The sequence below is a fragment of the Phyllostomus discolor genome, chromosome 10 (assembly GCF_004126475.2).
Source record: "Phyllostomus discolor isolate MPI-MPIP mPhyDis1 chromosome 10, mPhyDis1.pri.v3, whole genome shotgun sequence".
Classification (NCBI taxonomy): domain Eukaryota; kingdom Metazoa; phylum Chordata; class Mammalia; order Chiroptera; family Phyllostomidae; genus Phyllostomus; species Phyllostomus discolor.
In genome coordinates, this window is record NC_040912.2 from 9,553,643 (window position 1) to 9,579,903 (window position 26,261).

Sequence of the window (26,261 nt, forward strand, 5' to 3'; positions counted from 1 at the left end):
CAAGTAAACTGGATATAACAATAAGTTTATTGCCACAGAAATAAAATCTCTGTAACAGAATTTATGTTACAGAAATAACAAACACAGAAGACTCAGAAAGAAACGGACAAAGCGAGCGATAACATCCCTGACATGAAAAGCACACACAGAGGAAAAACAATGATGATGCTGATTTGAAAAAGATGAAATTCATCTTTTCTTTTTTGAGGGAAAAGGCTGTTCCCCTCAAAAAAGAAAATGGCATCAATAGAACAGAAAGAAACGATCGAAAACATAAAAAAAATTCTAGTAAAAGTCTGGACCGAAAATGTGTGTACGAGCGAGGGGTGAGGGCGGCAGAAACCGTGCTGGACTCAGAATCGTCTTCCGAACATTAAAGGTACCACTTGGGGCATTTTGTCGGTGTGTGTTGTGGAGGGAGCTGCCTTCAGAACTCTTAGAAGCGAAAAAGAGTGGACTCGGAAAACTTATATTCTCAAATATTCATTCAGTCTCAAGATCCAAGCAAACCATTACTCAGAATAAAGACTTCCAGAGTGGACAGGCTGTGGTGTTACACACACACACACACACACACACACACACACAGGCAGCACATGATGCATGGTATTACCTGACTACAGAAATGCGTACACGGCTGCAGGAGTCACTGCTCCGGTGCAGTGCACAGACACGTAATGCCGACAACGTGAAAAGGGCAGACGCGGTAAGAGTGGCACGGCCGTGCTTGTGTGCACAAAGAAGGGAGGCGGCGACGAAGAGGACGAGGGGCAGAACTGAGCCACGTGGCCCTGTCCCTGAGCAGCGAAGGTCCCAGTTACTCTCTCCCAGACCCTGAAGAGCTCCGAAACAGTCCTCAAACCCTGCTCAAGCGTCACCCTTCTTGAGGAATCTTTCCCTAAAGGCCCACCTCACAGCTGAGGCAACCACTCTCCTCCCCTTTGTATGGATTCTGCTCGCCGGTGTAGCACGGGGCACGGTCGTTACTTATTTACGTGTCCATCTTCTTCAGCAGCTCTAACGGTCCGGTGAAAACACGGACTCTAAGTCTGAAAGACCTGGTGCAAACCCAGGTCTACTCGCACACACAGGTGTCCCTGGGGAAGGCACGATCTCTTCCCGTAAAACACTGGTGACGTCACTGACCTGCTGGTAATCCGGGGGGATTAGAGACTACACTAATGAGTGTAAAGCACATCTAATGCGTGTGTTTCCAAGAAAGTATTCCATGAACAGCAGCTATGATTTATGGAAATTGTCCCCTTTTCAATCTTCAGACAATTCACTTATTCTTTGTAACTTCTTAAAATAGTACAGTCCTAAAAGATTCTTTCATGATAGAACCCAGACCCTTTAGACTAAAGGAAACCTTCCTGTAACAATTCAATGAGATGCACCTGCTGTATCAAAGGTACTTGATATAGTAAAGATAAATACCATCAGCACCAGCATATGTGAATACCCTGTCCTTTTCCACTGTGATGACTAGCAAAAAAAACTTTGTATCTCCAGTGACCCAACCCTACTTTTACTCACTGTTTGTACACTGTTTCCCTCTATCACAGTTGAGTCCAGTAAATACAACTAGTGGCAAGGAAAATTAGGATGAGCTTCTGTTTTGTATTTTCGAAGGTGGAAACACGGCTCCTACCATCAGTCAGAATTCACCGGGCAAAACAGAAGATGCAAGTCACCAGGCCCGGTGAGATTTTCCACAGCAAATCTTCACTCCACACCTGTCAACTGGTGGCTCGGTTGGTGGCTATTAACAAAACACAGACCCCAGAAGCGTCCCACTGGAAAGCGACCCTTGCACCTGCTCTCAGAGTCCACAGGGAAAGAACAGAAGGACGACCGGAGCTGGCTGCTGGGGAGACAGTTCAGGGCTCCAACGCCAGACTTTATTTAGGGCCCTTCCTCTCCCACCCACATGATCCTCCAAATATCCCGCCCCTCTCTCTCCCAGGTGTCAGCCTGCCGTGCCCCACTGGCTGTGAACGGACTCAACCCAGAGCTGGCGCTCCCAGTTTCCCCCAAATCACAGCTGTTTCTCTGCACTTTACGGTAAAGCAAGCTCTGTCCCTTCTGATCTCAATTAGGTAATTTAATTGACTAACATGCAAAATTTCTAGAAGGAAACCACCAAGAGGCTTGAAACCCCCTTAGGCACATGTGCACAGAATATGACAAAGGAAAGAGCCAACCACAGAAGCATGAGTTCAGGACATTTTTATAGCAGGTGACCCCCACCTGCTACCCCACACGCCGCCCCCAGGTGATACAAAGAAGCAGCTGCCACTTCCTATCTTCAATAGTGGAAATGAAATGAACGGTCTACAGACTTTCCTGGTTCAAACTGCTCACAGAGAACAGCAGTCTAAGCACAAGGAAACCAAAAGTGACAGAACTCAGCACTCCTGACTCCTAAGCAGCCATCAAGCTTTCTAGCCCAGCACCCTGGCTCTGGAGCGCCTGCCACACTGCCGCACACACCAACTTTACTTTCCCTACACTAAGCTGCTCACGGGATCTCCAACTTTTGCCCCAAGGCATATTTGGTGTAGCCAATTTAATCTCTCCTCCAACAGAACACAGCCATTCACGCCTCTGTGCCTTTGCTCTTACTTTGCTTCTCCCTGATTTTATTAAACACTTACTCCCATCCCTTCAAACCCAGATCAAGTCTGCCCACCTCAAGGAAACCTTGTAAGAGAACTCAAACAAACATCATATGGTTTCAGTTATATGTGGAGTCGACTGAATAAAATAAACAAAACAGAAACAGACTCACAGATTCGGAAAACAGACTGACAGCTGTTAGGGGGAGGGGGATTAAGAGGGTGGGTGAAAAAGAACTGGACACTGGAAACCTATAATTTCATTAACCAATGGTACCCCAATAAATTCAATAAAATTTATATAAATTCATTAATTTGACTTAAAAAAGAAGGAACTCAAACCCATGCACCTCCCTGCCCGACTGCACTCCTTCCATTGACAGCACTCGTTAATGCACATCAACATGCCTTCCGTGCAGGGTTTGCCTCCCACACGTGATGGTGTCTGCGGCGCAGACACCCGATATTCTCCTAGGTACTCAAGTCAGTCACCTTGCCCCAGCACCCAGCAAGACTCAATAAATAATCTAAGTGCGCACGTGAATGAACCGTATCATTGGCCTGAGTTCTGCAGAGGCGAGAGGGGCACACCTGAGGTCGGATTAGGGAATTCCAATTACTGTTAACTCTAACTGCAATTAAGAGTTCTAAGCATTGCATGCAGGAATAACCTGCATTTAAAATAATTCAGTTTAAGGGTAAGATTTTTGTGAGGATGTCAAAAGAAAGGTAAAGAAATCAACCCCCACCAGCGAAGCCCTACACTGCATAGTGTAGAGCGGGGGTCTGGAGTGCAAGCCGCGGACAGCCACATCCCCTGTCCAGGAGGACCTGTTCCGAGTTTGGTCAGTGCAGGACCGTCTGTTCCGAAAAAGTGGTCTCAGGAAACGCAAGCCAATTTCTCTAAACATCCACCGGCAAGCTCGGCAGATTACCTGTCTTCGCACCACCACGGTTGTCTAGCAGGTGAAACTCCTGCTGTAACAGAGAAGATGCTCAAGGAGCCAAAGGGACACATTTATGTAAAACCAACGCTGTTTACGAAATGCCAGCTACTTAATACAAAGGGACAAAAGTATCTAACAAAATGAAAATGACAGCAAAATATAGAACCCATTTTAACCTTGTTCAACAAACATTTACCAGATTAGATGGTTAAGTACCTAATTCTACACGCCATCAAAAACAAGCCTTGATGACCCTGAACACCTAATTCTATAAATCACCAAAAACAATCTTGGATGAGGCCACGAATCATCAGTGTACATCAATTTGCATAATACACACTCCTGAGAAGCTCAGTTTATGCCAAGATCATATTTTAAGTCAATTAGGGAAAGTCATTGTTTTCTACTATCTATGCATTTGTGACAATTCTGTCACTGCATTTGTTTCATACATTATCTTTTTAAGAGAACTATTGCTGATGAGAATAGAAGTAAATACAGCAATATTAAGTGGAAATTATAATCTTATTTTTTGTAGTCCCAAAGCAAAATATGTCTATTACGAGACACAAGGCATTCAAATATTACATATCAATATTTAAATATTAAATATCAGCATACTAAAACAATTCTCAAAATGTCATACAAGGATTTTTAAAATATATCCTGAAGGTTTCTTTGTAGGTTAGAGAAAGGTGTGTGGTGGGGCAATTTCTTTTCCCTCTCTTGGTTCCTAATTAAAAAAACAAAACAAAAAAACTCAGGGAATGGCATTTCTACATGCTTTACTCGAGTAACAGTGCCCTCAGTGTCGTTCACAAAGAGCTGCTTCCCCGAGCTTGCTTACTGCCAACTCCCACTCGGACTCAGCGCAGGTTCACCGGCGGGTGCAAGGGGCTGGGGGGGCGGCGCCGGGAGCACCGCTCCGATCCCCTCCTACGCATCAGAGCGCGCAGCGCGGTGCGGTTTCTGCCGCGCCCGTGAGCAAAGGCAGCAGCGGAGCCAGGACTAGGGCACTTCGAGTTGCACTCTGTACCCACTCGTCTACCGCATCTCTGGTGTGTAACCAATTAAACTAACAATTATACTATCTCACGCATAAAATGTTCTAACCATGCAACCATTGTGGGGGGTCTATTCTGAGCTTGGTTTCAAGGACAGAGAATGTCCCCTGTGAACAGTGGCAAAATTCTACAAAATGAATGTGTACAATTAGGAACATACACTAGGAGCTGCAAGCAAATCAAAATCCATACGGTTATTAAACCCTGGACATCTTAACAAATGGAATTCCAATATATGGGAAACTACTCAGAAACCCAGAGAGATTAACTATTGGAGAATCAATAAACTATCTCCACCCAATTGAAAAAAAATTTTCAGCCATTTTTTAGTCATGAAATGCAACAGTAACATGCACAAATGTTTACACCTTTAAAAACAACACTACGAAGATGCCCACTTTGGGCTTTTGTTTCCTACTTATTATTTCCATTATTTTGTTATTCCTTTTATTGTCTTCTAGCCTATTGATCAACTTTCTGCCAACTTTTTTTCCCCCACCCTACTCCCCCCCACCTGCCCCACATACACACCAAATACCCCATTAGCGTTACTTCTCATCCTATATTTTGGCTTTATTTTATTGTCTAGATTATTTTAAATATACATAACCTACAAATATGACAGATTAAAGTAACTCTGAAAGATCTTAGCGGTGGGCCACTCAGACAGCTCTAATGCAACACTAGATGGAGACTAGGTAACTCCCAAACAACAGAACTTTTTCTCCCCGTTCTGGCGGCCAGGGCTCCTGCACAGTCACGCGAGGGCCCTCTTCTGGTGCAAGGGGCGTGGGGGCACCCAGAGCCTCTTTTATAAGAGCACCAATCCCACCTGCGAGGGCCCCACACTTGTGCCCCACTCACCCCCAGAGGCCCCATTTCCTAGTAACGGGGGGGCGCTGGGTTTGCAGCATGGATCTAGGGGTCGCACGCATTCACACCACAGCAGCAGGCAGGGCAGGCAGGCTACCTACGTTTGGAACTGAGCGTGAGCTTCAACAGAGATTGTTTATTTTCATAAATAGGACAAAAATAGCTTCTGCTCTAGGTAAAGGACAGGGGAAACACACCTCGGAGCCACAGCTTTTCATCGGAGACACCGCACAGCTGTATGAGGCCCACTAGCTGCCGGGGCCCTAAGTTAACACAGAAGTCAAATGAAGAGCAAGCAAATTTTAACTATGAATTTTGGAATAAGTACTACAATGATCTCTACAACAACAGTTAGTAACTATTTACACCCATTGGCTTAAAGCAAAACACGGGAAAATCAGTACAGGCCACAGCTAAAATTCTCAGTAAGTTCAAGGTCTCCAAATAGTCTGCTTCTAAACATTCATGTTTCCAAGTCCCTTCAGTTGCAGGAAACATATGACCCAAGTTCGATGATTAGCTCTAGAAACAGAGTATCACCCTAGGCAGAGCCTACACGGCTCCCGACTGTCACTTGTTTCATCTCCGGTTCCCTCTGTGAGATGCACATGTTGTTCCTACCGTATCTGTATTTGTCGTCTTCCATGTATCTATTCCAAAAACTATTTTTTAAAAATCTTGTTATCCTCACCTGAGCATACGCTCACTGATTTAAAAGAGAGAAGAGAAACACCGATGTGAGGGCAACAGCAGCTGCTGGCCTCCCGCATGTGCCCCGGTGGGGGATGCAACCTGCAACCTGGGATGTGCCCTGGCCGGGAATTGAACCCACAACTTCGGTGCACAGGAGGAAGCTCCACCCAACCAAGCCACCTGACCAGGGCCAAAAACTGTTTACTAAATGTTCAGTGAATTTTACTAAAGCTCCAAGTCTCTTTAAAATGTAAGTAGAAACAAAATCACTGCTTTTAATGTGTAGTTACCAGACTTCATTAGACTTAAAATGTATTCAATACAGGCAGTTAACAGTCATAATGAAACCACTGTCAAACATCTTTAGAATTTTCAAATATAAATACCAAATATATCGATGAACTCAAAAACATAATGATTTAAAAATGTTTCTTGTTTCATACCAAGATTATTTATCTACTTCACAGCACCATGACAAAGCATAGTAGATGATTCAAAAAATATCGACTGAATGAACAACTATGTTCTCCCCCTAACCAACCCTCTCTCTCGCCCCAGTGTGAAGACCAGGTGTTCCGTTCTCCCCGCTCAACTCCCCCTTTAGTGCTAACAGGGCAGCTCGGACTGACAGCTGGCTAAAGGGCATTTGCAGAGCCGGGCTCAGGGCATGTCCTTCCTCCCCTCCTCTGCCTGCCTTCCTCGCTTCCTCCCTCCCACACTCTCTCTTGCTCTTGTGCAGGAGCACTCACACCCAACATGGAGATTTTACCATACTCTCAACTATCAAAATTAAATCTAAATCAAAGACAAGAAAACATGTAAAACCATTTCCCAGCGAGTAGGAAAAGAGAGGGGGGAGACCCACAGGGTTGAAGAGACAGAAATTCTGATTTGTTACTTTCTTCAAGCAAATTTGGACTAGTTATTCCTATTGTTGTATCAGGTAAAACATACCTTTAAATGATTAACGTTCCACTCAGCCACAGAAGTATGAGGGAGAAGCCAACATAATGAGGCGTTTCTTCTGATAATCACTGTACAAATTCTCCATAATAGACCACAAATGTGTGTTTTTTTTTTTTGAAGAACAGGGAACAATATGTATTATAGTCTTAGAGGACTTACTTTTTAAAGAAATCCTAAAGTTTTTAGTGGCTGTTTTGTTTCTAAAGGAGACCATCTTTTACCACACATCTTCATCAACTAATCTTAAAATGCCTATCAGTGATCGGTCTTACTGCAGCACAGGGAACAGAGTCAATCACATTGTAATAACTATGTGTGGTGTCAGATGGGTGGGCACTTATCAGGGTGATCACAAGTCATATAAATGTCTGACCATTATGTGGTACACTTAAAACTAATAATATTGCATAGCAACTGTATTTGAAAAATAAAAAATAATTTTAAAAAACTCCAGGCTAAACAAATATATATCACTTAAATATTCTACTGTTTTCTATCAAAATTAATATGGCTCTGATGTTGCAGAGATATCAACAAATATTAATATAATTCACGAGTATGTGTATTTAACATAAATCTACTATCACAAACACTACATCTTTTACCAAGTAACTGTTTTAAGACACCTAATCAAATGCAAAATGTACCTAACAATATTTGGTAAGATTTTTAAAATGCTCTTTTGGCAACTCAGGCTTTAAAATCTTGAATATTTGGCTAAAAGTGTTTTCTGTTATTGTCAATAATCTAATTTTTTTTGCAGCCACCGTGACAAATGAAGAGGTAACTATGAAGGCTAAACATACACTAGCAGTTCAGTATCACAATCAAAATGTTAACTGTAGCAGGTGGGCACCTGACCGCAATCAGTTATCGCTTTTAAGTGGAGAAAACTTGACCCACTACGTTTGTACTCAAATAATCAGACCCAACGTTGCCAGTAATTCCTACTGCCACACAAACATAATTTAATCCTTGTGACTTATCATGCCAAATTTGATTTAGGATTAAAAGACTGGTTCTATAAGAGTTTTTACGTTTAGCAGAAGACGTACAATCACTAATATATGAGGTTCCGGGAACAGCAAAGGCTAAAAGGGATGCCGACTCCCAAGGGCAAATCAAGTTCCCAGCTAGCACAATATAATCCAACTCTACTTTTCAAAAACGCATTTGTATTTGGTCTGACAAAAGTTATTGGCTTTCTTTTTCACAGGGGCCGACCTCTGGAAACTACTCCTCATTGCTATGGTGTTAATCACCTTCTTCAAGATACAGCTCTTCAGGGAGTTCACTCTAAATATTTCCCTGGCTATACTGAGCTTGCTGACGGTTCCTCATTTCCATGGGTGTTACTGTCTCTTGGGTTTCCCCAAACTCACAAACAGAAAGATTCCAAATAACAGCATTCCAGACTTAATGATCTAGAACTCCTTAGGAATAAAAGGAATTATCTTGCAGCGCATTCGCTATTTATCTTGAACGTTTCCTGTAAAGAAACTGTACTTGGGGTAACACTGGCACAGGATGGACCCATGGGCTAAATGCAGACTTCCACCTGCTTCTGTACAGCCCTTGAGTCAAAAATAGTTTTACATTTTTAAACAGCTGGGGAAAAAGAAAACAAACAGAAGAAGATGATTTCGTAGCACATGAAAATTCGATGAAAATCAAATCTGTGCCCACTAACAAAACCCTATGGGCACACAGCCATGTGAACATACGAACACGTTTCCTATAGCTGGCTTCACGCCACAGAAGAGCTGACAGAGACCAAATGACCTGCGGAGCCTAAAACGCTTACTGCCTGGCCCTTACTGCAAGTTTGCTGGTCCTGGAGCTTGAGTCATTAAAAACTATCCAAAATGTCTAAATATCTGTTTCAAAAGAGGGAAGTAGGAAAACCCCTTTGAAAAATCTTCGTTATGAAACAAAATCTCTGTAAGCTGCCAGTAAACTTCATTTAAAAAATTGAGTCTACGAAAGCGCTGAGGAATAATTAACCAGTCGATGTGGGTGGTGATGATGTTCCTCCAGTCAGGCCAGAATTGTCACCGCGTCCCTGAAGCCACACCTGTTTGTTCTGAATCTCGTACCAACCTGGAAGATTTCATCTCCGAAGTATCTGGCCCACTCAGCCACTTCTCTGGACATCCATCACCACCCTATTATCTAGCTACTGTATTGTTTCTTGGACCTGTGTTACCTCTATCTACACACATCTGCTCTAGCCCACCCCTCCCCGAACTGTTCTCACAGGCCATCTTCAAATAACACATCTGATTACAACACTCTTCTGAATGCACACTCATACACACACACACACACACACACACACGGTTTTTATGAGTCACATAAAGCCATGCACTCTGCTCCTTCTTACCTCCATCCAGCCTCATCTCTCAACCACTAATCGACATTCAAAAAAAAAAAAAAAGGTATCACATGCTACATGTCTGCAATTCCCTGATCAGCATGATTTAGTATTTAATTGAATCAATATGATGTAAAAATCAACCCAAAATTACTGAGCGCCTTTTGTGCTGTATAATTACATGCAATGTTAGGATATCTAATTTTTGCCTTCCAATTTACCCTGAAAGTTACTTACACTTTCACGGGTACGCAACAGTGGCCAACAAAGCAGACACTCAAAACATACTCACTGCTTAATTCACTATAAAACCTCCACTGTGTTCTTCATTCTGCTGGAAGTCCCTTTAGACTGGGATGTGCCGACGCAGGGTCTTGAACTCAGAAAACTCAACGGCAAGATATGAAAGGGAGGTGGGAAACTCCAAAGGGCTGCGGCCCAGAGTGAAGCGTCAGAGCACAGTCTCCTTCAGCTGCCTCCTTGCGTCATTGACTAGGGCGTCGTGACGTGATGTCCTAGTCAGAGAAGTGATGAGTTTCGAGCACTCAGAACATTTTCTTGTCCCTAAATGCAACACCTAGGTTAATCGACCAGTTTCAGAAACCTAAATGTTCTACTCCGTTGGTGAAACAGAGAACACTCAGAATGATCACCTGATGAAGACATCTGAAGGGTGCAGAGAATGCTGGGACTCAAGTTCATTCAAAATCTCATTCACAAAGTCACAAATATGAACACTTTATAAACTGTGCTTTGTCATTTTACAATTTTCCATATTTTTAATATGATGTTGCTCTAGCTTTTTAAAACAGAAAAGGCATTCGGTAATAAAGACATCCTCATCTAAAGAAAATAGTATGTATCTCACATATGCACACTTAATTACATGGGGTGAAATGATAAGGTGTCTGGGATCTGGCTTAAAATATTTCAGACAAAAGAGACAGATGAAGCAAATACGGCAAAGTATCATGAACTAGAAATGTGGGTGATAAGTGTATGAAATTGATTAGCTCACTGAACTATTTCTACTTCTGAATATATTTGAAAACTTTCCTAACAATATTCTTTAAAGGGCTTCAGTAATTCTAAGTCTTTTTTTTTTCGTTCAGTAAATCTGAAAAGGGCAAAATCCAGCTACAGTGAAAGGTGAATTCAGGAAACACTGAATTCTAATTAAAAAAAAAAATACAAAAGTTTGACAGTACTATTTGGCATAGAAGATGCTGAGCCACCACAGAATCCCAACACCACCAGCCTGAGTAAAAGTTGATACGACACTTTTTAAAATTGTTTAAAATTTTAAATTGTTTCAAAGCGGGCTGAAGGCATGTAGAAAGTGGGACCTGGCAACTCCACTTCAAGCTACAGGAGCTGCAGGGGCGCCTTTCCCACTTCCATGCGCGTGAGATTCACCGGGGAGCTTGTTTGCGCGCCCGGGGCCCCAGGCCCGCATTCGGCAGGGGAGGGCGGGGCCCACAATCCTGCAGGTCTGGCTGGCTCGCAGCGGCACCTCGGACGCTGCGTGTCAGAGGACCGCCCTGGGAGCTCACCCGCACCAGATCACATGTTCACGGAATAGTCCCATCAGTCGCGTTCTTCATAGTGAAACTGAAGCAAACGTCCAACGGTGGAGGGGTTCAATAAAATGGGGTGTATTCCTGGAGTGGAATGACGAGCATTAACCACCACCACAGAAGGGTGGTGACAGAAGACGAACCCCAAGTGTGCCGTGCTGGGACATTATTGTGAGCTGTAAGGCACTTAAAAAACAACAGATGCTCAGAGAGGCTTTTTTTTCTGAGCTCCTCTCCTCTGCCTACATGGACACAGACCCTCCCCAAGGCCCTCTACGGCCCCAAACTCGGGTGTTCAGGGGCAGGAAAGACGGACTCTTGCCCTTGCGGGGGAGCCCAGAGGCCGATGCCACAGCCACACAGACCCGGGCCCACACCGTCCTTCATTTCCCCACCTAGTCTTCTAAGGGCCCACTTCCTAAAAATCACCTCCTCTCCCCTGAGAGGCTTACTGCCCCTCTCCCCTTGCCCTCTGAAGACCACATTTGAGTCCGAATTCTAAGGCATCTTGGGGCTACACATTTTTTCCGGTGTATCTCCCGCATATACATGTCAGTCAACTTCTGCCTGGTTTTCTCTTGCTAATCTTTTATTACAGGAGCCGCTAAATGGTAACTGTCAATGATAATACAAGGAAGAGCAAGGCAATGATTAGCATAAAATATTATGATTATTCCAAGAGAAAGAAAAGGTTTCACCACCAGGAGGAGCCGGGGCGGGTGTCGGAGGCCCTGGCAATGCCCCATCTGCCTGTGGGCGTGCGTGGCAGTGGTGGTTAGTCCTCAAGGCTGTGTTCGGTTTTGTGCATTTTTCTTATGAGTAACAAAAAAAGTTTAAGATGTATTCTTTGACGATAAAGTTTTATGAAAATGACTTCCCAGAGTTTACTAATTTAATCTTACTGCTCTAAATCTAGCCTCATCCTTTTAATCAATTAAATTATAACCTAAGTTCACAGAATTAAATATTAGTCACAGGAGTGAATGGAAATTTTATTAAATTGAAGTGCAAAGTTTTGAGGCAACAGCATGACAAATAGATATTACTATGATAAATCCTAAAAAACATATTTCTACATCTTGTAAAAAGGCTCAACTATTTTAAAATTTGAAACAAGAAATGAAACAACACAGAACTTAATAGTAAATTTAGCAGTTACAAGATAATGGGTGAAAAAAAATATTTAATGAACTTGGACTCAATCTGTAATTCTGACCAAAGATAACAGTAATTATGTTTTTAATGCGTATAGAACAAACATCTTACAGATAGCTAACTGGCAAAATTTGGAAAGATTCCAAATACTGGAGGAAAAATAAAAATGCAGGTTATGAGGAAGATTTTTCTCCTTCCCACTCCAATGAACCTCTCCCTCCTCCACCACCCTCCCCCCCCAAAAAAAAACAGCAGAAAGAAGGGGCAAAGGAGAGTGCAAGCTCCGAGAACACCACCACTGTGAAACACACAAATGACGGATGCCATCCGACACAGCATGCAAGGACAGGGCCGCCTCCCGCTGAAGCTGTATCCGTCTACACACACACAAGGCGACAGGGAAACCCTGGGAAGCCACAGGGATCCCGCGGAGGTCGACAAAGTTTTCACCAGAACAGGTGAGGGCAAAACGTTCCTCACTAGGTCAAAAACTTTGTAAATTTGATTTATATACTTACCATTAAACTACTGGTTCCGCAAGAAATAGAGGTAGCAGAGTAGAGAAAAGAGGGAAAACCAATCAATACTAAGAATAAAAAAGTGGCAATACAGTATCAACTCTAGGCACCAAGAATAAAATAGAAAACAAGCATAAAGTAAGAGGTTAGGCAGCCGACTGTCCAGCAGCACGAGAGGAGGATTATCGACACCCCTTCTGCCTCGTACTCCTGTCTTGCTTGTTATTTGGGCACAGAGCTTATTCTTAACAAAAGGCACACTTGTGAAGGCAGAGAAAGCAAAATCCGTAGTTTTTATAACGGGTGACAGTCACTATGCAACTTAAATTACCAAGGGAACCCAGAATCCTTTCCTGACTTAATTCTGCAGCAACCGGAGTACCCAGTACCTTAGGGAAATCACCTATTTTTATCCAAATACATTTATACAACTAAACAGGCCCTTCACCGTTTCTGTGACTAAAACAGATGGCTTTACTATTCGCCAGCCCGGTAGGCACCTACCCATTTTCCTGAACAACTGAAAGGCGACAACACACAGAACCACCCTGCTCACCTGCACCTACTGTGCCACCAAAGCCTGGACTTCCTTCTCCATGGCTTTGTTTCAATAGCTTTTCTTATTTTGAGTGCTTCATGTCATCTTGTACTTACTGCAAGCTTTCATACCCACCATTGAATGGGTAGATAGGAGAACCTATGATGTTTACGATAAGGATAGTGAGTTCACACTTGCAGAGCATTTTACTATGAGTTGGGCAATCGGCTACATGCTACATTATCTCAGCCAATCTTCAAAACCGCTACACGAAGAAGATACCACTGCCATCGGCACTTTTGCTTTGAGAAATAGAGGTTTAAAGTTTAAATGACTTGGCCAAAGTCACACCCAACTACAGACCGAAAATTTTAAGCCGCTATATTAATAAGCAACTTAGAATAATGATCTTCACAAGGTTTCGATCTCGTCCTTGTTTCCTGTAAGTGCTGAAAATATGTATGACAGATAAATGTAACATGCATCCCAAGTCTTATAAAAGATTTCCCAAGTTACTGATTTTCTAACGTACCAGAACACACGACACCAAATATAAAACACTTTACTCTCACACAAAATCAAATTCTAGTCACAAGTAAAAATACTAGGGAAGTAATGACACTTGGTGGTGAGCGGCCAACCTCACCTACATACACCACTGCTGGAAGGACTAAATGACACCCACACGTCCCCATTAAAAGGGACAAAAAGTACCTTCCTGCATGCCCTGTCGGTGCAAGGAACTCAGTAGACGAAATCAATGGCTTACGAGAAAGATAAATTGTGTGGTTATTTGTTATAAAGAGCGATTTTTTAAGGATGCCTTTAAATAAAAATGTTTTCAAAGACTAGGAGAGCAAATTTGCAAAAATACAGTCTAACATACAAGTAAAAGCTAAATAAAAGGCGTATCTTCCTTTAAACTTCGGATATCTTTAAAAACAGGTGAGTAGTAGAACTAGTATCGCCCCATTTCCCTAAGAACAATAAAAGCTTTATCAGATTAAAGGCCCACAGCTTCAGTAAGTAAGTACACTTACAGAGATGAAAGGCAATGGGCCCCTCTAATAGCAAAAGGTGACACCCAGGGGTGTTCCGGTGGGTGCTTAACAACGGCTGTCCAGAGGAGGAGAAACCCTGCCTTTCCCACGTCCGCTGACTTGCAAGGTGTACACCGTCTGTGTCCGGTTTCTAGCTGCCCACGTGTCATCCCTGCACACAGGACCGGGAAGAAATGAGCGCATCATTACCCACGACCTCCACCATAAAGGTACAGTAGGTGTCAGTAACCTCCAGAACACAGGTTAACAAGAAGATGTAAGGAAAGAACTCAAAAGTGATGTGAGTTTTGAGTACTTAGTACCTTTGTTTCAAATACAAATTCCTTAACTGTAAGCTCATGTAACTGAACTTTAACGATGGTTGCCAAAATCCTGAACGTAACGACGGGCTCTGGAAGGGCCGCCTCCGGCACACCGCCTGCACGGAGCCCCCTGGCTAACTCACCGGCCCTCCAGCTCTCTCAGGTTCTTCCTCCACCTTCGGGTGGATTAGCAAGGAAGAAAGTTGTGGCGTTTTAATCAACCAGCTCTGCCAATCACTGCACCTACGTCTACGGGAATGCCCCTTAAGTCCACTCTGCTCCTCAGGGCGGCGAGGCCAACCCCGCACACACGTCCGCCAACACAGGAGGCTGGTGACCTTCGCTCACACTCTTCTCCAGTCCTCGCCGCAGAAAACTGAAAGCCACGGCCACCTGCCCTGGCTGCAAACAGACTCCCCCGACGTGCTCCTCTGACACGACAGTTTTTGCCTGACACAGGCTGTTCCCAAGTTTCCTAAAAAGACCAGAACAATTTACATGTACACCAATATCACTTACAACCCCATCACCTGAAATGGTGTGTTATTACTGTACTTCCTGCCAATCGGACGCGCATAAAGCACTATCACGTTACTCCTTCGGCTTGCATTTCCCGCAGAGCAATCCGGCAGAGCCTGCTGAACTCAGTGCCGCGGAGCGCAGTGCCAGGAGTGGGGCGCAACAGGTGCTCAGACCAACCCTTCCGGTGGAAACAACTCAGAATCCAGGGGTGAGAAAAAAAAAAAAACTTACAAAAAACGAGCTGGCAAGCAAGCTGCACATTCTTGGGCCAGAAAACGGAGAAGGCTGGAAACCCGAAGCTGCAAAGAGCAGCAGCAGCAGAATTATGCCTCGAGCGAGGATACCCTGCAAGGGCTATAATTTCACTGTTAGGATAAATCAGGAACAACCCGCCTCCTTTCAGCACCACTCCCCCAGGCAACTTCAAGGACAATCCGCTGACCCCTGACACTGGGTGGGGAGGACGTGGGAACACCACCACTGAGAGGATGAACATGCCGCTTCCTCCATCCCAAGCCTTCACTCGCAGGGGGTCAAAACCCCGCTGGCTGAAATTCTCACACGTCAGCGTGCATCGGAATCAGCCGGGAGGTGCAGGGCCCTGTACTAGGTGCTTTTGCAAACGCTGGTTCATTTAACCCATCATAACCTTGTGGGGTAGGTTTAATCACTTCCCTCTCACGATGACTAAACTGAAGCTCACAGGCTAGCAGAAAATACTGATGACAGAAGGGAAGTAATGCCCCCCAGGGAATTTAGTTACTACAGCCCCCTTTCGAGTCTCTTTCCATTGCAAAGCAAGTATGTCCTACTTTTAAGACACTCTCTCTTAGGCAGGAAACCACTGACATCACAGTTTGACAGACGAGCTCTACAAGTTTCCGTCCCAAGGTGGCATGGGACTGCACATCGCACGACTGAGGGCGTACAGGTGTGGTTCCTGGACCAGCAGCGTCGCAGCAGCTGTTAACACATTAGCAATGCACGTTCTCAGGCCTCACCCCAAACTTTATCACAACTGTGAAGAAGGTGGGGGTGATTCTCACGCCCACTAAAGTTTGAGAGCTAGAACACCAACAAAAGATTAATAAAAAAAAAGTCAAGCCACTGTGAAATTAATTTGGAATATGCTGAATTAACCAGGTTTCTTTACTATAGAAACTGAATGGGTTACAACAAACTTGCTTGGTTACAGAACACTGCCTTTTAGGAGACTCTCATGGGGCCAGACTAAACTCAGAGATGCTATCCGATGTCAATCTTGCTCCTTAGACCCTGGGACCTAAGGGCACCCCTCTCCCCTGCCGGAGTCAGACAGACTTGAGCTGAATCCAAGCTCTGAAAGTATGAGTAATGACAACACAGCAGCAGTGAGGGCGGCAATACTCATGATACCACCACCAATTCTTTTGTCTATAAAAGTTATACAAGCATTACTATACAAAATAGATGGCACTACACGAAGAAAATGGAAGTGTTCCCACTAGCCAGAAATAAGCAAATTTGAGTGTATGGATATTACTGCTGGTCTTTTGCCTTTACATACTCATATGCACACTAATTTGTTAAGAAAATTACCAAAGCAAAACCCATACTACACTGATATTAAGTCATTTATTTCTAAGCTGTCTATCCACCAGACTTCTCGAGGACAAAAGTGTTTTTCACCACTGCATCACCAGCACCAGAAAGCCTGCCTGCCTACTGCAGCAGGTACTGAGCATCTTCTCATTTTTATAGAGGGGAAAGGAGGGAGAAAGGGAGGGAGAGAAACCCTGACCTGTGAGAGAGACATCTACTGGCTGCCGCTCACACACGCCCCAGCCGAGGACTGGGCCTGCCAGCCGGGCGTGTGCCGTGCCCTGACCGGGAATCAAACCTGCCACCTTTCACACTTGGCGGACGATGCTCAGGGCCACGCCAGCCAGGGCGGCACTGAGCAGTTTTTGACTGAGTAAATAAGTAGCGCAAACAAAGAAAAATCAGATCCACAGACTGTGATAAGAGAACAGTTCAAGTTTCCTCAATGCTTCACCTTAAAGCCAGCTAAAACGCACAAGAGCACCTAAGCCTGTGCTGCTGCTGCGTGTGCAAGTGCACTACCACACTTTCACACAGAGTACACAGAATATGTTTCTCTAAGTCTTCGCTACGTGTAACACCATGTTGGGAAAAAAAAAAAGTCTTAAGACACCAAGTCTGTGAATACACAGCACAGGCAAGAATAACGTCAGTGGGGTGGTAGACAATTTGATCCCAACAGACCTCAACTTTTTGTGAAGTCTGTCAGTTTCTTCCAATTCCTCTCCAGAGCCCCTGACTCTCAGGACGGCCGTTTTCAGAGCAGCAAAGAGTGATCTGGCAGAACTAGCTCACAACACCCGCACCCCTGAAAAAGTAAAACCACATCCGTCTCTGAACCGGGAACAGCACGTCCCTTCCTACAGGCCTCGCCACAGCCCCCTGAGCACACCAGCCCACAAGGGGACACTCCTCCAGGCTGGCGGCCTGGCTAGGCATTTGTTCTCACACGGCAAATTCAATTACCTTCTGGAGTTTGTTACGAATGGGGTTTGCTCATACTAGTATGTCCAATCCAAGACATGGACACAGCTTAAAAAAAAATAATAAAAAAAAAGAAGCCCTTGGAAACAGAAGCCCAAGGAAAAGACAAAGAGCACAAAGCTAGCTGCATTTCCCTCAAAGTAGAACTAATGCTCACCTGTCCAGCGACCCTTCCAAAAACGAAACTACATCAAAAGTGAACGCAGCTAATCACGCCCCAGTCTGCTTTCACAAGTCTAGTAAAGCCCGCCTCCTGGCTTCTGATAAACGCTCTTCCCCGTGGGTATCAACGGAATCCCCAGACCGAGGTGCTGCCATCCCAGTCCCCTTTCTCAATCCACGCAGCTTGATGGGAAGGCAGGAAGGCAGGGAGGCGATGGAGCCGAGCAGACCCCCTCCTCTGCTCTCATCTTAGGGGACCAAGGATCCCCAGGTGAGACCTGGTACAGTCTCGTCTCACTGTCCCAACGGCCGGCAAGCACTGCCTTTCCTGGTTCCTCCCACGCAAGGCTGGGGTTTCTGATGCAGGAGGAAGAATCCCAGCTGCTATTCTGGATTTCAGTTCAGCTGTGCACAAGGCCCAGTATGATCTTTGACTCATTTACACATCCTGAACTCATAAAAACACACTGTAGGCAGCAAGGAAGTTGTATGTCTAGCCAATGTCTACACAATTTTTTAAAAGATTTAGAATAGCCCTGGCTAGCATAGCTCAGTGGATTGAGCGCAGGCTGCGAACCAAAGCATCGCAGGTTCGATTCCCAGTCAGGGCACATACCTGGGTTGCGGGCCACGGCCCCCAGCAACTGCCCATTGATGTTTCTCTCTCTCTTTCTCCCTCCCTTCCCTCTCTAAAAATAAATAAATAAAATCTTTTAAAAAGATTTAGAATAAACCAAAAACAGAATAGGATCAATTCCCAACTCTTTGAAATTCTGTTCAACCACTTCTCTACATTTTTTGCATAAGTGAGATTTCTCCCACATTTGGAAACACTGATCCAAAAAACCCAAAGGTTCCCTGAACTTTGTCCTTTTCCTGAGAATTGACAACATGCAAATAAATCAACTACATCCCACTTTGCCATGGTGCATATTATCTAAAACATAGTATCATCCCAAAACTTTGCCAGACAATTTAAAATTAAACTGTGTGTAAAGCAGGGATGCACAGAAGTGTTAATTTTTAAATTAAGTTATTTTTGAGGCATTTACCCACTCAAGCCTTCTACTACCTAGTGCAATGCTGGGTATTCTTAGCTTTTTTTTTTTTTTTAAGGCTTTATTTATTTGTAGAGAAAGGGGAAGGGAGGCGAGAGGGAGAGAAACACCGACGGGTGGCTTCTCACAAGCGCCCAGACAAGGTACCAAACCTCCAAGTGCCCTGACAGGGAGTCAAACCGGTTGGTCACCTTTGGCTCTGCATCAATGCCCAGCCCACTGGGGTGCACTCGTAGTCTCAGCTGCCCGACACAGCAGAGTAATTGATGGGGAGGGCATGGCTGGGGGAGGGGGGGGTGGAATGGTGAGAACAAAATTCACTAAAGTTGACTTAGAAAGCAGAAGGGGCAGAGGGAGGAAGAGAGAGGGAGGGAGACGTAGATTTGGTGTTCCACTTATTCAGGCACCCACTGGTTGATTACTGCAAGTGCCCTGACTGGCGATCAAACCTGGTACATTGGGATGACACTCTAACCAACTGAGCCACCCAGCCAGGGCCAGTGTCCCCCATTTCCAACTTACCCTCACCATGAAAGCGTACACGTGACATGACGCCGTTTACACGAAGTTCGAGAACAGGCAGAACAAAACCCATCTGTGACAGCGACGGGTGACAGTAATCGGCCCCTCTAGAACAGGGCGGGGATGACAGGGTGGGAGCATGAGGGAGCTTTTCGGGGTGTTCTGTTTTGACTGTGTGGGTGACAGTGAACTGTCAGAAGTATTTGTAAAACTCTTCACGCTGCACACTTAGGTCTGTGCGTTCCAACAGATGAAGTTAACTGCAACTTTAAAAACAGGGGGAAAGCGGGTGCTTCCTCTCCACAGAGGCCCGCTCCCAATGATGATAAAACTGAAGGCTCAGGGGGAAAAAAATTAAGAGTTAAAAAAACCTGAGAAGAACATGACATCACCCAGCACAGCAAAACAGGGTCCGTGTGCCCCATTCACTGCGATCAGCACCCAGCTTACAGCAGAGTTGAACCCTCTGTCCCGCACGTAAAACTTCAAGTGTGAAAGAACTACAGAAAACATAGAGAACTGCACCAAAAATGTTAAGAACTTAATTAGACATGAAAAAAGTTCACAGACCAATGACCAATGAATCTTAATCAATTTAGGGTCCTACACACCTTTGAAAATCTGGTGAAAACTATGGATTGCTCCTCTAGAAAAATAAACAAACCACAAAATTTTGTATGTAATTTCCAAAGCTTTATGAAGCACTTCCGGTTTATCCGTAAACTCCATGAACAGGGACCTAGTAACTGAAGATCATCCATAAACTGCGCAGGGGCCTAGTAACTGTACATGAAGAACTTCTTTCCATTACTAGGTGTAATTTTAACATTTAATTTACTATGGATAAAAATTAGACAACTCTGCTTTCAATCACTAGGGACTACACAAGATGATCATTGCAATTTTTTTCTTTTGTTATTTTTTTATCCTACCAGTCCACTCATTTTTATTGTTCCATACAAGATTTGAAAAGCACTCATGTAGCCAGCTTTTAGATGGATAGTGTCAACAATAAAAAGAAAAAAAAAAAGAATTATTCAAGGTTCAACAGCGAACCGCTAACTAAAGCTGAGACAGTGAGACCGTCCGAGGGTGGTCGCCACCACAGTGTGCCGGGCAGAATGGAGGCTCCCCAGAGACGTCTCCGACCCAGTCCCCGGAGCCCTGGGTGGCATGGCAAAGCGGTGAATTAAAGTTGCTAATCGCTGGCCTTAAAATAGGGAGATTATCCTAGATTGTCAACCTGGAAGACCCAACTTAATCACGGGGCTTCTTAAAAAACGTGGGGGAGTGAGGCGGCCGAGTCAAAGCCGGAGAGACGGCGGTCTGGGAAAGGCCCGGCCCGTGCTGCTCCCTGTGAAGACGACGGAGAAGCCGTAAGGAGCCAAGAAACGCAGGTTGTCTCTGGAACCCAGAGAAGGCAAGGAAACAGTACCCCCCTCCCCAGCCCAGAACCACCGGAAGCCTTCCAAACCTTGACTTCATAGCCCACTGAGACCTGTCATGTACCTCTGACCCCCACACCTGTAAAATAATAAATGTGTGTACATATCCATAATGATGTTTATAATAAATTGGGTCTGAATTGCCTACATTTCATCAAAATGAATGATTTCTTCTGCAATTAAAAATTGGACTTGCATTGAAAGATGACTACCTGATCAAATTGATCAGTTATCTGCTCAGACCATTCTCCTAAAATCATTAAAAATGCCACTGTTAAAGGGAATAAGCCTGTAACAGGATAGAGAAAATAAACGAGTGGTAACTTGAATTGCAGAACCAGGAAAGCAGAGAAGCAACCCGATTTACACCGAGCATAAGAACTTACAGACACAGAGGGAGGCCTGAAACCCAGAGACAGTCAGGGGGCCTAGTGCAAGAAGCAGTCGGAGCTCCCAGGTGGTCCCCTCCACCCCCACCCCGACTGCAGGCAGGTAGGCAGCGGTGCCTGCACCTGGGGACAACAGGAATGTCTAAAGGCAGAGGGACCTACTGACCACGACAACTAAATGAAAGGACCATACTGAGAGTGTAAGACTCTCAACTTCCTTACGACTCTGCCCCCAGAGCCCTGGTATAAAAAAGTATGTCCTCCAGGGGAAAAAAGGAGAAGAGCCATTCTTGAAAATATGACCAGACCAAGAGAAAAGACAGTAATTTAAGATTCCTAAGAAAAGGGCCCACAGAGATGACCCTACTACATACACGGAGAGCTTCCAATCAGCTTTTTCAGTGCCTTCCTTTATTCAAAGTACGAGGAACCAGCCAACGATCACCAAACGTTCAAAGAAGAAAACCTAACCAATGACTGAAACCGAACAATGAGAAAAGGGAACTGGGAGGAAATTGAGTCAGAAGGGAGAGAAAAAATGTATGCACGGGTAAGTGCATATCATTAATTCCTAGAAAACACAAAACGAGAGTGTATAAAAAGAACGTAATTTAAAATAAACTAAGAAAGATTATAGAAACAAACAAATCAACTAAAGGACGTGAAGATAAGAGTCAGGGGAAAGCCCCCCCAAGAGAACAAAGAGCAAAGATACTTTAAAAAGAAGGAAACGAAAAAGAGAAGGAGCTCTCCAGGAGTCGACACTGAAATGAGGAGGAAGAAAATGGTAGAGGAAATAATTTAAAACCCAAATGCGCACTGCAATGGATGAACACACCACAAGATATACAATGTAATTTTATAATGCTATGAATTCACTTCTTTCCAGGGCAGTAAGTTTGTATGCATCATTTAAATAAACAATAATTTGGGATCAATAACCTTGTTACCAAACACATTTTGAGGAACAGTGAGTACTTACAAAGTTTTCTGCCATGTGACTAACACAGTAAATGGGCTCTAAAACTGAACTCAGCCCCGGTCCGGTAACGTGGTTGGTGGACCCTCCTGCACATCAAAAGGGTTGCAGGCTCAATGCCCAGTCGGGGCGTGTACAGGAGGCAACTGACTGCTGTCTCTCTGCCTCCCGGCCTGACCCTCTCTAAAACCAATAAGCACATCACTGAGTGGGGATTTAAAAGAAAAAACTTAATTCAAATATTCGGGGGAGACGCCTAGAAAATAGAAGATACAAAAATAATAAAAACGAAAACAAAAACTTTGTATTATTTTTGCAAAATCTGAGAGAAGGAAAGTGCATGGTCTTCCCGAGGAGGGTGAGGACAGGGAGTCGAGTATGCGTCTCGAATGCTGTATCATTTTTTATAGAGGTTCAAACGTCAGCTAAAAATACACAGGTATAATGTACCTTGCGTAAATTACATTTAATCCCCATAATACTACAATGCAAGTATTCTTTCTGTCCTGATTTTAGAGACGAGAAAACTGAGGCATGAGGTACAGAGAGGTTAGGTAACTTGAGTAGCAAGGCTGCACAGCATGAACGGACGCAACCCAGGAAGCCAGGCTGGAAGACCCAAGCAAGCTCTTCCCCACGCCCAGACAGTGCAGCCTGCACACACACACAGCATTCCACCTCCCGTGCTTCAGCGACTGATCTGTGCACAGGCGCAGGACTCCGACTGGGCAGAGCAGAGTCCTCCTGTTGGGGGTGGAGCAAGCGACCTCTCAGAGCACAGGTGGAGGCCTCTCAGATCTCAGGTGGTTGGAAGCAGCAGTGAGCCTGCAGGCCGCCAAATCGAAACAGGCCTATGCTCAAGAGGAGGGATAAAACTGGGGAGGACGCAGAAGGGGCCCAGGGAGCCCAGGCAGACCAGGCAGCGGGCAGGGGTGTGGGACTGCACGCGGGCACAAGGGCCAAATTTCGGCTCCAGGGACCCTGGTTCCCCCACTTGTCCCTTCAATTCTGTGAGCTACCCTTGGATCCTTTCTCATCCTGTGAGACGATATATTCCGTGCCCCCTTAAGACTATTTTAAGCTGTGTTTCCATCATTTGTAACTGAAATAGTCTTAACATTCTGACCACAATGAAATATTTCTAGTTAACACTAGAAATTAAAAAAAGAACAGCAAACTTACCACCTAAAAACATTAAAACCACACTTAAAAGAATAAATGAAAAAATAAATGAAAAAGCTGGGGGGAAAAAAACAAAATTAACTTTACAAATGAGAAAGAAACTAGGGGATAACAGCAAAGCGAATGAAATAAAAATAATAAAACCAGTAAATTGTTCAAACCAAGAGTTGGCTCTTTGAAACAAATTATATTCCAACAAAAATCAGGATATACAAAATGATCACAATATTAAATTCAAATGATAGAATGTACTTATCCTTCTTTAATATACTAGATTCCTTTACTGTTGAAAAAAAAGAACACGGAGCAGAATGATTCTGACAGACATTACTCAAAGCGCAACCACCACAAAGGCAGGGATGTGCGCCTTATTTCTCCCGGCAGTGCTTGGCAAAGCAATGCTCATTAGACAGGTGCTGAGTGACTTCTGGAATACTGGGGAGCCATCTGAAGTATCACGTTATAAAAAAAACGAAGTATGACAGAAGAAACTGGGGAAGGGGAAAGAGCGTGTTGTCCAAGAATATGTAGCCCACGGGTCTGAGAAGAAATCGAGAGATACATCTAACTGATGTTAACAACAACAACAAAAAAAACTTCAGAATTTGTGGACTTTAGTTAATGCAATTTTGGAGGAAAACCTGTAGCTTTAAAATCTTATATCAGAACATCAAAAATGTATAAAAGCAAAAGGATGTACAGAAGGAATGCCCTAAATTTTCCATCTAAAACAAGTGTGTGTGTGTGTGTGTGTGTGTGTGTGTGAGAAAAAGTACACACGCAAGGTGGGGTGAGAGCAGGTTTACACTTCACAGTTATGAGTATGTGAACAGTTCGTTCTCGTGTTATTATGCATCAATTATTGCACCGTTTTCCACACGAACAACAGTAAAGCTGCCCTTGCCTCACCCTGCATGGCTGTATCTATAATACACATCAGACAGACATCAACATTTTCCTCTGGTTATTTCCAGTGGTCAGGTTACAAGTGATTTTCAATTACTTATGTGTGTTTTCTGTATTTTAATGTTCTCTAGTGAACACACATTTTTATAATGCACAGTATTCTGAACAAATTTTTTTTCCCTTGTGCTTCCATTCCAACTGCTGGCCTCCCAATCTGCCCGTCTCTTCAAGTTCCTGCTCCCCAGAATTTCACACTTGCTCCTCCTCAACTTATACCCACCCCTTAGTAACCTTATCCACTTTTTGGCTTCCCCGACAATCTACAGACTGACAATTTCTCATTTTTTTTGTAATGTCCTAAATTAGAGATCCATACTTCCTACTGCTTAAAGGATACTTCTAGGTGGGAATCTCACAGCCACGCAGTTCAACAGGCCTAGGAGAACTCATTATCATTTCTAAAACTTGTTCTTTCCTTCTTTGCTGTTAATTTTGGTTAACGGCACCACTATGCACCCCAGGTTTGCAACCCTAGCAACGCTGCTTGAGAAATGGCAATCAAATCCAACTTTCCCTCTCCCTCACCAATGCCCAGACTTCAGTTGAAGCATCCACCAACTATATTCTGAAGAAGTCCTGGCTTATCTTCCTGCTGCCGCTCTGGCCTCCCGGGTGCAACTTAATCGTGCTGCGCTCAGCGTCCACGGCCGAGCCCTGCACTCAGGGAGGTTTCCATCCACACAAACTACGGTCGTAACGGTGCCCTCTGGCCCGATCATGGCACTTACCCTGCTTTAAAACTTAGGTTAAACACATTAGAACACTATAAAATTCTTCAACAACTGGTCCACACCTATTTTTCTAGCTTTATGTTCTCATCATTCCTCCTTGCTCCCTATAATCCAGATACACTTAACTTTTTTTAGTACACCCTATCAACGTCTGAGGTGTCTGCCGGTGCTTTGAGTCTGCAGTGTCCTCCCTGCATAAAACTTCTAAATGCTTAAAAAGTTTAAATGTTACTGTCCTCTGCAAAGTACTCTCTGACTGCCCTAGGCAGAGACACTCCCTACAAAGCATTGTTAACAGTCCTATTATAGCACTTGTTACAGTGTATACCAGTCTCCACTGAGAGCTGGGCAGGAACAGGAAGAAGCCCCAAGTCTGCACTCCTAACAACCCTATACTCAGCCCCAGAAGGGGCTGTTTACTAAGTCAACACTTATTGCATACATTATTAGTTTTTCAAAGTAAATACAAACTGAGTTTAAAGTCAGAACAGTTGCACGTTTAGCTGGTCAGCCTAAACCTATAATCCACACGGCAGGCAGACAGACCGAAGTTACCCGCGCTGATGCTGCCTGCGGACCTTTACACCTTTCCGTCTGGAGTGTGAACAGGACCCGTGACTGGCTGCTAACCACAGGGCCGTACGTGATCACAGGCACATATTTACAGAAGACGGCAGCACCGGCCCACGCTGCTGGGCTCCCTCCTCTGCTGGCTCTGAAGAAGCAATCTGTCCTGAGCCTAACCGTGAGGAAATGAATTTCACCAACAACCTGCGGGAGGGAGGCTGCTCGCAAGTGGACCCCTGACCCCACTGAGTCTCGGGGTAACAACCCAGTTGCTCGAGTTAAGCTGCTCCCAGACTCCTGACTCAAAGCAACTGTGAGATAATAAATACATGCTATTTTAGGAGGGTAATTTTGTAGCAATTTGTTAATAAGCGGCACACAAACCAACAGAAATCAGAATCTAAAGTTATTTCTGAACCTTTTGTTCACACAAACGGCATGTTTCCCCCAATTCTAAACAGTTCAATTCGTATAAAACCAACTTAAT

General features: G+C 44.3%; 1 protein-coding gene and 1 long non-coding RNA gene across 2 annotated transcripts in view; both read right to left on the reverse strand.

Moving 5' to 3' along the window:
* The window catches only part of ZNRF2 (zinc and ring finger 2), a 70,955-nt gene that overhangs the window by 39,940 nt on the left and 4,754 nt on the right, over window positions 1–26,261 (reverse strand). The window lies entirely within an intron of this gene.
* Window positions 3,040–13,985, reverse strand: LOC118497029. Its single transcript, XR_004899571.1, has 3 exons — window positions 13,974–13,985; window positions 8,068–8,074; window positions 3,040–3,382 (listed from the first exon to the last, which is right to left on the reverse strand). It is a non-coding gene; the product is annotated as an uncharacterized LOC118497029 (long non-coding RNA).